Below are 12509 nucleotides of genomic sequence, written 5' to 3'. Positions count from 1 at the left end.
GGAGGCTATGAGTTCCTATTTGATTCTTCTGTAAAACTTTGGAAGCTGCTCAGTAAAGCACATGACCTTTTGTTGATATAAGAGAGCAGATTTTTTTTTTTTTAAAGAAAATTTAACATCACAGGAATCTATTAGTACATTACTCTTGAAATGTCAAAAAAAAAAAAAAAAGAAATGGGGATGATCCCTTTCTAAGTTTTTAGTGGCCACTTTTTGCACTGTCTTAAGCTGAATTTTGATTTATTCTGTTTTCCCTTTTGCTATGATGGGAATAAGTTTATTTGTAATCAAGTATTTCCTATTAGAGAACTATGTGTAATATCCTTCCATTGGATGTTTTTGCAAGTAAAGCAGGGCTCTGAAAGAATTTTAGCCCTCTTCGTGTTCCTATAAGTACACACTGCAGTTTTTAAATTTGAGTTCTTATCCTAGCATAAGTTCATTTTTTGGAACTATAAATAGAATTTTGTTTGCCATTAAAAAGAATTCAAACTTTGTATTCTGTATGGTGAATTAGAAAAAAAAGCTAAAAAAAGCCAGGATGCATGATACCCAGGCTTTTTTTTTTCATTTTCATGAAAGCTACCTTCTGTATAAACATTTGTTGTATCTGACTATGCAATGCAAGCTAGGTGCTAGACCAGCTGGTTAAAAATATGCTAAGTCAAGCTGTTCATCGCTCAAAAGACTGAATTTGATATGAAAAGACGAAAAAAGAAAGGACAAAGATTAAAACATTCTAGAAGTGAAGCAATGGAAGAGAAGAGGGGTATTCAGAATAAAATAATGCTTGAATGTGGTCAGCTATTAGAGAAACCAATATCAGATCAGGGGAGAAAGTAAAATAGCCAGCGTATATACTTTAACACTGTCTTCTTTCTTTCATTTCCTCCTCCTCGTTTTTTGTTTAAAAAAAACTTAAGGTGCATCTTCACCACATAATTCCAGTGAATGGTTGAGCTTTCTCAACAGTTTTGAATTATTTTTTTCAAAGTTCTATATATTAACTCTTTAAAATAGTTAGCTTTTTTTTTTTTTTCTTTTTTTTTTTTTGGTAAACATAGCCTGTTTCATATGTAGGTATTGAAGTTATTTATACTGGAACATACTACTGCTTAATACCATAGTGAGTTTTCTAGTATGTGCAGAGCGACACTTAAATGATAGTATTCTTCAACTCTATACTTATCGAAAATAAAACTCTGCGTCTGATCTGTAAGCCTGTTAAATGACTGTTCTCATAAAAAGGTAGTTACGTATTAACAGGCTGTAGCCTATTCCTTTATATAGGCAAGCTTTCCTGCTGTGAACTTTATTTGTATTTTTTTCAATTATCTCTTTTTAAACTAAACTTTTCCCTTTCCTATTCTGATGCTCAAATCTCTTAACATTTTGTTTTTCCTCCTGGTGAGAATTTCAGTTTTTTGTCACCCAGAGGCATGCTTTTCTAACTGCCTAATTAAATAAGCAAGTGATAATCAATAGAGTTGTCAGTAGAGACAGCATCTTTGGAAATATTAGTAGCTAAAATAATTTTGAAAAATGTCCTACAATATAAAATTTCCTAATAATTTCCCCTGTGGTGGTAATTGGTAATACATACAAAAATCTCAGTAAATCATTACTATTTGTTTACACTGAATTTGTATGGCTGAGTGTATCTGTAGTCACCCACATAGAGTATATATCATGCAGACTCAATATTGAATATTTATATTCTCCAAAGTAGGTATATATACTGTAATTACACTCTCATACATAGTCAGCTTTTTTTGCCTTTTCAACTATCTGCAACTTTCATTGAATATGTAGGTCATTTCTATCGAGTGTTAAGTTTTTATTCTGTTTGCTCACCTGATATAGATGAGTTGTTCACTCAAACTTAGTCAGAAATCTGAAAAGAAGACTTCTAAGTTTCTATATGAAATAGAGAACATTGCTCTGGAGGACATTAATAAGTTGCTTGGGGCTTATGTATTTTGGAAGTTGTATGTGATTTTTTTTTCTAGTTTCGTCAGTAGTTTTGTCTATCTTCTATTATCCTTTCCAACCTGTAGACTATTTGAAACTTTAAGGAATATTCAAAACTTAAATGTCTGGATCAAAATTGGAATATAGATTTGTTATGTCTGTATTATCAGCCCTAGAAATGAACATGATCAATACTGTCAGACTAATAAACAGTTGCTAAATAATTCAGAAGTAGTAACAATTTCATTGTCTGCTAAAACATATTCAGGAGGTAAAGCAAATTGAACAATGATTCTAAAAAGTAAAGAAGTTGAAATATTTTATTTTTACTGTCAAGCATCCCTAACATAACTGACTATGATTAATGAAAAACACAATTCTCAGGTGGGAGGTGAATAGGCAAAGTATGCTCTAAGGAATTATTTGTAAGCAAAATCTTTTAGCTCATACTATTTAGAGGAAACATAACTGGCAACATGGTCTAAATGTTAGTAATAGTGTCTAGAACGAACGCTTGGACTCTCCGAAAAAATTTTAAATGAAGACAGTGAATTTATATATTTACCTGAAAATAAATAATAAAAATTGTAACTAAGGGTTTTTCCTTTCAGAATACCATTTATTTTTTCATATTCTTAGAATGAAAATATTTAAAATATTTGTCTTAAATATCAATATCAGTTTGTTTCTGATGAATGAAAAAAGCATTTTTTGTTACTATCAATAATATTGTATTCTATTTTTCCTTATGTTTATATTTATCCTATTTGACTGTAATGTAATTGTTTTATGACCAAGCTACTTGTTACACTTTCTGATTGTTTTATGTTAAGAGACTTAATTAAAAAGCAAGTATAAGATGATTGCTTAAGAAGACAGTCTATAAATGTCTAGAAAGAAAAAAAAAGTTGGGCTTGAAGGTAGTGGGATGAAGCAAATTAAGCTTATAATAGCACCTATTTGATGGCTTCTCTCAAAACGGGTACAGACAACACACTGCCAGTTTTCTACATGTTGAAGGGAACACTACAAGAGTAAAACCTTCTGCAACAAAAACTTACTATTTACTTTATACTCCCATCTAATTTATTTATGGCCATATAGACTAAGGAAATAATTTTTCACATTAAGAGACTTTTAAGTGTTTTTCTGAAGAAAGAAATATACATCAGGTACTGTGAAAAATTAATTTTTAAAATTACCATGAAAAATCACTGTTAATGGGCTGCAAGAATATTTCTGACATTAGCAGTACTTTAATTACCTAGAGTTTGGCCATAGTAATAATATATTTATCACCCGGACAGATTCATTCAGCTTGATTAAAAACTTTTTTTTAAACCATTGTGCTCATGAGTGATAAATACATTCAAGTTAGCAGGTAACCCCTAGGTGTGAATCAAAGGAAAGTTGTCTGCTCACATTGTCACCTAATGGCACCTGTAAACCTGTAAGTTTGCTATTATGTTTTCAGGATGTTCTGATATCTGCCTTTGTTCATTTTATTTATTTATTTATTTATTTATTTTCTATTACCTTGTAGAGGAAAAGGTACCTACAACTGATTATAGATTTTAATTACCATCCCAATAATTTGCAAGCTAACTGAGCTAAGATATTAGTTTGGAAGGCAGCTTGCATGAAGTAGTGGACAAACCATACTTCTATCACACTCACACTGGAGGACTGTCCTGAAGACTTAGCAGGCGATGCGATCTGGCTGATTACCAAGAACAATTAAGGGTTAAATGTCAGGTAGTTCAGTGTTTAGCAGGTTGATAGATATAGAAATGTGTTGATGTTATGGTTACTTCACACGTTGATATGTTCTTATGTTTCTCAAGTATAATCAGCATACAATAATGTATTTATCTGTGCTTAGGGAGCTTTTAACTAAAGTCTGTATATGCACCATACCTGAGAGGCAAATAATAAGGCCTGTTCTAATACTTGAGCACATTACTCCTCCATAGAGCTGGAAGCTATTTCAAAGGTATTACATTCATAATGCATTTAAAAAGCCAAATTGCATTCATGGTTAAAGTCTGATTTTTATTGTCTGTTCTCTCCACAATCAATTCTCCAGCCACCTAATGAGTATGTGTATAATGCAGATGTGTATTATGTATGTTGAATACCTCCCTTTCTATAGACGAGTTAAATAAATATAACTGATAGATTTTGGTTTTCTTCCATAGTTTGTTACTCATTTATAATTTCAATGAGTTTTAACAGCATGGGAAATAAAATAATCTGGACGTTTCTCTTGTTCTAACTTATATATAGTTTAATATGTCAGGTTTCTGACTCAGATGATGGCAACTCAGATAGAAATATGTGCAAAGATTTAACCAAAACATGAAATATCTTCCTTTTAAAGGAAACATTTTGTTGAACAAGAAGTGGACTGAAACATAGCAAGTTCTTTCTTGCTTCATTCATTCTGTCCTTTTTTTCTTGTCACTGATTGAGAGCATTGTCATTTACATTAAATATAAAATTTGAATGTTATATAGATGAACATGATCGATTGATATTGCTGGAGAAGAAAAAATTTAAAGACATACTATTTTGCTTCAGTGAACAGCGTTTATTTGGACATTCCTTAAGAGAATGCCTCATATTTCTCCACTTTAATCAGGAACTAATAATGGTTCAGGAGGTGACCTTTTCATCCTTTCTGACTTCTGTGTTTTCTCCTGCAGTTTGGAAACTGCACTCCCTTCTCTTTAGCATTATCTATTCTTCTCTTCACTTACTAGTTGAGAGTTCATACATCTCTGGAGATACTGTGGCGTGTGGTTCTGCTTGTCCAATAGGGGGGTGTTGCATTTCTCCACATTCAGTATCCTTTTCCCTCGGAGCCTGAGTGTAAAACCTCAGCAGTACTCCCTGCCTTTGCCAGCCTGAGGAGTCAGAGACTCAAAGTTGTTCCCAGCTCTTGCGCCTTCATTGTAGAGCTGCATTCTGCTCAGTGGGCTGCCGAGAAGGACCAGACCGAAACAAGATTTAGAAGAATTCTGGTGAGAACTGTTTATAGGGATATGGTATTTTAAAAGAATGTAGTAAACAAACAGAATTGTGGCATAAACAAAGATAATTAGCATAAACAATGTCGTTTTAGGACAGGTGGTTTTAAAAAACAAACAACAAAAAACCCAAATATGAACCCAACTTGAATGCTGCCAGTTTGGAACCACTGAACCTTAATCTGTACTTCATGAGAATTACCCAGGTTTGTTGATAAACTTATTAACATGCTTTTTCTGTTTCTTTTGTATCAGTTTCCGGTCATTATGCCCTTCTGTCACCCAGCTTGAAAGTAATCTATTACAAGGTAGTTTAAGGACTTTTTACCCATAAAACATGACAGAAGGAAAATTAAAAACAAAAGCTTGTGGTTGTTCATAGACATTTGAAATCAGTATCGAAGCTTAAATCGATTCAAAACTGAACTCAGCTCATTGTATTTTAAATCTCTCTTGTTATCTAAGTGACATTTCAGTCACTTGGCTGTTTAGTATTAATACATTTACTTTTGTCTTGCCTCAGAATTCAGAGATTTCTTGCTATGGCTGAATCATCACTTGTGTTATATGTGTATTTCCGAGGGTTGCTTATGTCTGCTTCCTATTTTCTCTGTAACTTAGTGAAGGTGGTACAGCCGTGTATAAATGTAGTTGGTGATCACGCAATAAGAGGATGCTGACTATTGTGAACCACGTTCTCTAAACCTACTGTGCTGTCGTGATGAATTTTCGTCTGGAGACATTTAGGTTTATTACTAAATGACATTTTTTCTTAATGCCTTCTACTGAAATATTTTGACTTAGATGAAATGTGGAGTATGGTGAACAGAAAGCTGTTTATTTTTCTTGCATTCAGGACCAAAGTTCTTTATGGAAATTTAAAAGATTTTTTTCTATTTGTCTTCTCATGGAGAATGGGGACCAGGAATTCAAAGTAGGTAGTTCTAGTATTCTGTAGCCCTTCTCTTAGCTGAAATGAAAGCATTTGTGAATGAGTTTTGGTTTCTTGGAGTTATAAAGATGTGTGTAAACTAGTAAACCATGTCTCATTCATGTGCTATGGAGATTTCTCGTACTTCAGGGACAAAAATAATTTGGCTACTAACGAATTAGGGCTACCTGCCAGTGCCAACACATACTGTAGGTAAGAGGAACACTATAAAGAAAAGCTGCTGGCAGCAAATCCCTTGAAACTTTCATATGTAACAGTGTTTCTATTTCTGCTCTTCACATCTTTGAAAGAATGTGTTTTTTAGAAGAGAAAATGTTAAAAAAAACAGAAGATATGATGTTTCTTAAAAATGTATTAGTAGCTTCATTTTTAATATTTCTCACTGTAGAGATGCATAGGATTTTATTATGTTCTGTGCACATGTACCTCCCCTCTCCATCCCAGTCATTTCTGTGACATTGAAACCTAAGAATCAGATGCATTGAGAGTAGGTGTAATATGAGGAAATGGAATTTGCCGTATAGGGCCAAAAAAAAGGCACCCTTAAAACCTTATAAAATTTTTATATTGGCGCTTTAAGAGAGTTAGATCAGTTGGGACACAGCAGCAATTTCATAAAGGATGTGTCCTCTCCTTTAGGGCTTCAGGAACATTATTGAGAAAAGAAAGGAAAGAGTTAACCTGCTTTGCTTGTTGATAAATTTTTTAATCTAGTAGTAAAATAGGACACAGGCCCAAATCCTGTTTTCTTGGTATATTTTTAATCAAAATTTATTTTAAATTTGGTAAATTATTTACTTTAGTACTGATTTTGGTTTTGTTTTCTGTTTTTATGTGAATTAGGATGATGGTACCAAGGGGGTAGGTTGTTAGAGAGTTGGTTGTGAAACTTTCAAATATGATCTGTTGATTTGTCATTTTAAACAATTTTTATCTAATAAAAGAGCATCCTAATGAAAAAGAAACACAGTGAAAATGAAAAATATGTCTTCACATAAGAGAACACAAAATGAAAAAGTAAGGTTTTATTTATGCTATTAATTTTTCATCCACAGTTAATATAGGTTGCTTGATGAGGATCTAAAACATTTTTATTCTAATTCTGGAGTCAAGGTATTACTTGTTTGCTTACAATTCTTCCTTTGGGTTATTTACCCTGAGCCAGAGTTTGTTGGGCAATAATTTACAAAGTCCAAAGACTTTTTTAAAACTCGTTTCTCGATGTCCTTTTGTTTCAACCCCCATTTAAAAAATTTGCTGTCGAGTTTCGTAATATGTTTGAGAAGCGTTTGCAGGAAGATGTCATAAAATTAATGCCAGTATTTCTTCTTTTTCATCAGCACTACAAGGGATCTGTGTTGAAGATTTGTTAGGATAATGTGTAGTGAAAGCAGTGAACTGGTAATCAAACTTCAATTTCTGATTCATTCACTAATTCACTAACTTTGACCTTGAATGAGTGATAACTGAATATACAATATCAGATTCAGATTGTCATCTCCCCCATAGTATTATCAGGGTGTGAAGAAAACTTTTATGTAATATGCGAAGCCCCATTAATCAAACAGAACACCTTGGAATGGAAAAACAATGATAACAATGAATGCTATTTCTGAGACAAGAACTTCTATTTCTCTCCAGTCCTAAGCATAATTAGAATTTGGGAAACAGAGGAAAATGTATTGTTTTTAGAGCCCTAAGGACTGTGGGATGTAAATGTGGTAGTGTAATCGTTTCTAAGAATTTTAGCATTACTGGAAGAATAAAACGGATCTAATTTGACCTATAAACAGTTTAGGAATATTTAATGCTTTAAAAGCATTCTTCTAGAGAAAGAAACGCAGCCAGAAGCTCCTGATAATCAATTTAAGGAGCAAAGTAAAGGAGCAGACTATATAGACTTTCAAAAGTAAATTAAAAGGTAATTGGGTGTCGCTAAGAGTTATGTGAAGAATTTATTTTGAGGAATGTAATAGTTATACACATATACACATACAAAAGTTTGGAATTTAGGAGAAACTTTTTCGCCTGTAGGGTAATGAAATTTTGAATAAGTTGATTTTGAGTAAATCATACCAAATCCTGATGAAGCTGCAGTGTTGGGGAGAACATCTTGAAAGGAAGAAGTATTTCGTAGAAATACAAACAAAGTCCATTCCCACTTTCTCACTTGCAGCACAGAATCTTATGACATGAGCTATAGGGACATATAATAATATTCAGCTTTAAAAATCTGAAGGTGGTATTGTAGTTCATATTTAATGGAAAATTTGCATTCAAGAAGGCTAAATCAAGATACGCTTGAGTAACATTTGGGGATATTTGAGATTTTCGGTTGAGATTAGAAATTTAAGTGTTAGAATATTAAGGCATCCATATAAAATGGCAGTGTTTTGGTGGATTTTTAGTATATCTCCTAAAGCATAGAATAATTTCCTCTTTTTTGGTAAAAATTTACATTTGTCAATATCTTCATTTATTTGTTATTGGAAGTATAACCTAATAGAAAGTGTTACTAGCTGGGTGTAGGATCTCAAGATCCAGTTCTTCCCTGCATACTGAGAAGAGATTTGGGGCCTTAGTGTATGCATCTGTAAAATTCAAAGGTGGGCTAGATAATCTCTAAAATCTCTCAAGTCTAAAATTTCATCACTTTGAAATACATTTGAAAGATTCCTACCTCCTCACTCTAGTGGTCAGGATTCTTGCATTTATGCATCTATTTGGAGACAGAATATATTATACAACCAGCCTTTAACATGTGGAATCACTTCTCAGTTTCCCTCTCAGTGGAGTGGTGTTGGGCAGGAACATGTAACCATAGTATATTTTAGGAGTTTTAAATCTAAGTACTATGTATAATTCTTACTCAGGATTAAGTGCTCAAATTGCTATGAACTATTTTGAATTTAAGTGTTTTGAACGATAAGATTCACATTCTATGTGTTTGAAACTCTCAGGTGCATCAGATCCCTATCCTCAACTATTACAAATATTGTGAAAAATACATTATATATGGATTGCTAAACAAGGCACTGTGGGGGAATATGAAAAGCAAGAGAGTGGCATTTTAGGTCAAAGAGCTGAAAGTCTATTTATAAAGATAAGATAGAATTAAAAAAAAAAACTAGACAGTAGAGCATTAGGACAACAGGGGGGCTCTGGACATTGTATGTCTTTATATGAATAAATAAAACATTGGCCCGGAAAGTGGCAAGATCAACTAAGATTACAAACAGGTAGTCCAAAGAAAAATTTTAAGTGGTTCTCAACATAAATTAGGTAACTATTAGCATTAGCATCAGGCCAGCCAATCTAATATGCACTAATAGTTGGCAATCTCAAGAAAAATGTTAAACCCTATGAAGCAAGAAGTAGAGGAACAACCAATGAAAGATGCATTAAAAAGCTATATAATCTGAGAGGGCAGGCTTCACATACTGCTAATATCTTACGTTCGGCAGATTGCGTGCTTTATTTAAAACCAGTGTTTGATAAAAAGTGTAGTTATACCATCAGTAACATAATCTTTGACTGCATATCCAGTGACCTTCCGTATTATCTGTACTTTGAAAATATGACTGTGGTATCAGGAAGTCCCTGTACACATTAGCTGTAAGTTTTAAGTATAGATTCGTATATTTGAGATAACATAGGGATGGACTAGATGTTAAAATTAATTCTTTGCTTAATAATTATGATGTTGAATTTTTTATTCTATTCTTTTTCTATGGTATTTTCCAAAATTTATTGCAGATTTATTTTTTGTAAGTACACACAAATTGAGTTAGATGATAATATATTTCTCTTCTGAGCATAATCCTTGTTTTACATTTTATAACAGTAAATATGAAACATTGCTAAAGAGAAGTATTTATCAAACTGTGCTACACAGAATACTATTTTTTAAATTAAAAAAAATTTATTAATTTTTTTTATTTGGGTAAAATTGCTTTACAATGTTGTGTTACTTTCTGCTGTACAACGAAGTGAATTAGCTCTATGTATACGTATATCCCCTCCCTCTTGAACCTCCCTCCATCTTTTTAATTTAGGAATAAGGAATGGGTGTTATTCTCTTATCCTCATGGTACAGGTATAAAGATTGTTTAAAAAAAAAAAGTAGAAGAGAGCCTTATTGAACCAGAACTACATTTAGAGGGAGGAAAATGTGCAAATTTCCTACTGTTAAACAAGAAAGAAAATCTGGAAGTCATCCCAGTTGGGCAACTTACTGCTAATATATTTTATAATCCAGAATTTAGTGATATACAAAGTTGGCATATGTTCCTACAGTTTCTAAATCAAGAATTAAAACTTTGTGATGTACAAGTCATTTAAATTTGGGGGGTTTCAGTCATGCGTCTATAAAATGGGCTTTAAAATGAGTATCAAATTATTTATCCTCTGATGCTAATGAGGCATCTTAAACTTATTAAAATTTATAAAAATATTTGGATATCTCTGAATGCAAGCCACTGAATTCAAACTTTGAAAACTAGGTTTAATTTTTGACGAATATAAGATGGTCAGAACTTCAATGAAAATTACATATTTTTGTGTGATATTTGAAAATTATTTTGGCATATAAAAAAACCTGTAAGAAGCTTATTGACTTACTTTTTAAAAATTTGTAGTTAATACAACTATAATTGTTTTAAATGCACTTATGATTATTGATCCCAGGTAACTTGTACCTAAATAGCAGCAATATAGCTATAGTTTCCTCTGACTGCTTACTGCTAATTATGAAATATCCTAAAAGCACATTTCTTCCCATTTTATATGTAGGAAATCTGATACACCAAAAGTTGTTTTTGCATGAATTCATATATCAAGTATTTAAGTAACAAATTTGCTGCTTTAACATATTCCTATGCTTTAACCTATGCAAATTAAAATTCATTTATTTGTGTATAATCATAAAAATGAATCATTGTATAGAACAAATTATTGGGCAACAAAAAAGTGATTTTCTGTTAAAAAAAGGTCACACACTGTTGATTTTTAAAGTAATATTTGTACAAATATTTTGAAAATTAGAAAATATTAAATAACGAAGAAACTTATCTATGCAAATCATGGATTTTCATAGTAAATGTAACATGACTCATTTTGTATTAGCTACCTATTCCTTTAGACAGGAGGTGAAGCTTGGGGAAATTTATAGATTTCTTTTTATGGGCAGCTGTATAACAAGCAAACAAAAACACCCCAGAAACAGAACCCTTATTTTTGATATAAAATTGTTTTCCACTGACAGTATCTGTTGGAAGCCAGAAGCCATCCAAAGTGCTGATACCAATTTAAGAAGATGATCTTTTGCCTTAATTATACATCTGGGAAATATTAGCTGAACATTTTGTGGAGAACAGTGAATACCTTATTTGCCAGTTGTCTAAAATGCTGCTAAATGATCGACATAGTGCCAGTGTTTTGATGGCTCAAACCTAGGCTGAATATGAATACAAAGAACACAGTTGGGGGAAAAAAGCGCACATTTTATACGAAACAGATTTCAACCATCTGCTTGGCACTTAAGTTTGCGACTATAGGCGATATATGAAAGAGACCACTGTCCACGTTATGAATGGTATCACTTTTATTGGTACCTTAGAAAAACCATAGGATTTTGAAAGCGTATATAACCAATGATTTTCCTCAGCTAAATAATGAAAGCAAGGGCCTCAGCCAAAATTTTGTTCTCTCCATAATCTCTTCTATGTCAGTCGTCTTTTCCTAGCAAAATGGGTTTCGCTAAAGTAGGTCTTAGGATATTAAAATATACCAGGCAGCACTATGCAAGTGGCCCTTCCGAGGAGCGCCCCAGATGGTTATGAGATAAAATACTGTTTGCTTTAGGAATAGGTTATATTCCTGAGTCTGTTGCCTGAGTACTGTGGCGCATGTCAAATCAGCATGGAAGTTAATGGTCCAGAAGCACTTCTGATTTTAATGCTTTCCCATTTGTTCTGAATTTATAGTATTAAATCAGACCTGTGCTGTTTCATCACTGGTTCAGTAAGGGAAAATCATGCTATAGACAGTAAACTATAAGCGAAATCTGATTATTTGACCCATTTCATTTACTTTAAAGGTATGGGAGAAATTCTCAATAAAAGAATATTGGCAAATATTATACACTAGAAGTCTGTAAATTTATAGAGTAGGTGGCAAGAGCTATTATAGTCTGGTACTTAGGACACTGTAAGCAAAAAATGAATTTTGGACTAAGTAATTTGACGTATTTTCCTTATCTGAAGTATATTTTGTATTTTAAATATTAGGAAAATTGAGCTATTAGAACGTGATAGCTTATTGATTTGTCCACACTGTATGAATTACCATAGATATATTGAGACCTTTTTAGCTTTTGAGGAAGAAGTACATGATTTAGTGAAAAGTATAAAGAAATGTTCTCAGAATCCCCATGTATCTGTGCTTTCCAATATGGTAGCCACTAGCCACATGCCACTATTGAGCACTGGATATGAGGCTGATCTGAATTGAGATTTGCTGTAAGTACAAGATACACACTGGATTTTTGAAGACTTAGT

General features: G+C 32.6%; 1 protein-coding gene across 4 annotated transcripts in view; it reads left to right on the top strand.

Annotated features, from left to right (window-relative positions):
• SOX5 (SRY-box transcription factor 5) overlaps positions 1-12509 on the top strand; it is a 997819-nt gene that overhangs the window by 605958 nt on the left and 379352 nt on the right. The window lies entirely within an intron of this gene.

This window comes from Eschrichtius robustus, chromosome 13 (assembly GCF_028021215.1).
Source record: "Eschrichtius robustus isolate mEscRob2 chromosome 13, mEscRob2.pri, whole genome shotgun sequence".
Taxonomy (NCBI): domain Eukaryota; kingdom Metazoa; phylum Chordata; class Mammalia; order Artiodactyla; family Eschrichtiidae; genus Eschrichtius; species Eschrichtius robustus.
The sequence above is the reverse complement of the archived record's forward strand: the minus strand, read 5'-3'. Positions and strand labels throughout refer to the sequence as shown.